Here is a 1,297-nt window from a genome sequence, read left to right as displayed (position 1 = left end):
CTGTTGATCTGCAGTCAAACGCTCTACCACTGAGCTATACCCCCATGACATGCTGTGACTTTTTACCTTGACTCTGTCCTGCTCAAATCAGCATGTCTACAGTATTCATTTGTTTATCACACATATTTATTAGTTGTTTTTAAAAACCTAATATTTTGAGGGTAAAAAAATGACGAATCAAGCAGAAAATTTGAGTCAGAGTTAATCATAATAATGTCACGTCAAGTCAAGTAAAGCTTCTTTGTTGTCATTCACAGTACCATTATAAAAATGGCATTTGCAAACAATATTGAAATTTAACAAAACTCATATCACCTCTTTTGTATTCTTCTTGCAAAAACTCAAGAAAAGCCATGAAGATACTAAACATGATCAACAATTGTTCTCTTGCAAAAAGTGAGGCCACATTCAGAATTAGAATTGAGTTTTAAATGTTTAGATTAATGCTCTGACATTGAGAAACTCACTGTGTCATCCTAGATTATTATAATTGAAAAATGTTGTTTTTCCTCCCTTAATTTATACTTATTTTGTGGCAATTTTGAATGTTTAAAAAGCAAATAAATGTGTAAAGGTTTTCAACAATTGTTGTTGTTTTCCAATTTCAGAACATCAGGGAGCATCCAGAGTTGAACTGGAGACCTGTTGATCTGCAGTCAAACGCTCTACCACTGAGCTATACCCCCATGGTCATTTGCTAATTTTTTATCTTGACTCTGTCCTGCTCAAATTAGCACATCTACAGCTTCATTTGTTTATCTCAAACATTTCATAATTGTTTTTATGAACCTAATATTTTGAAGTTCCTAGCGAGACGAGTCTATCAGGAGATTTAAGTCCTTAACTGACTGGAGTTGTCATAATAAAGTCAAGTCAAATAAAGATTCTTGTCATTTGCAATACCAATAAAAAAAAAATGGCATAAGAAAATATTATCAAAATTTAGGAACAGTCATTTCACCTCTGTTGTATTCTTCTTGAAATATACCTCAAGAAAAACTAAAAAAAAAAAGCCACAAACATGGTCAACAATTGTTCTCTTGCAAAAAGTAAATCCACATTCAGAATTAGAATTGACACTTTGATGTGTAGATTAATGTTTTGATATTGAGAAATGCCCCCGTGTTATGTTAGAATGATATAATTGAAAAAAGTTGTTATTGCTCCTTTTAATTTATGGTTAATTTTGTGGCAATTTGTAAAGTTTAAAAACAACAAAAATCTGTAATGTTTCCCAAACAAGGTTAATAATTTCCACATTCAGAGATACAGGGAGCATCCAGAGTTGAACTGGAGA

General features: G+C 32.0%; 1 protein-coding gene and 1 non-coding gene across 2 annotated transcripts in view; one reads left to right on the top strand and one right to left on the bottom strand.

Annotated features, from left to right (window-relative positions):
• The window catches only part of LOC119425512 (protein diaphanous homolog 3), a 305,646-nt gene that overhangs the window by 101,095 nt on the left and 203,254 nt on the right, over nucleotides 1-1,297 (top strand). The window lies entirely within an intron of this gene.
• trnac-gca lies at nucleotides 615-686 on the bottom strand. Its single transcript has one exon. It is a non-coding gene; the product is annotated as a tRNA-Cys (tRNA).

This window comes from Nematolebias whitei, chromosome 2 (assembly GCF_014905685.2).
Source record: "Nematolebias whitei isolate Nwh7 chromosome 2, NemWhi1, whole genome shotgun sequence".
Lineage (NCBI taxonomy): Eukaryota > Metazoa > Chordata > Actinopteri > Cyprinodontiformes > Rivulidae > Nematolebias > Nematolebias whitei.
The sequence above is the reverse complement of the archived record's forward strand: the minus strand, read 5'-3'. Positions and strand labels throughout refer to the sequence as shown.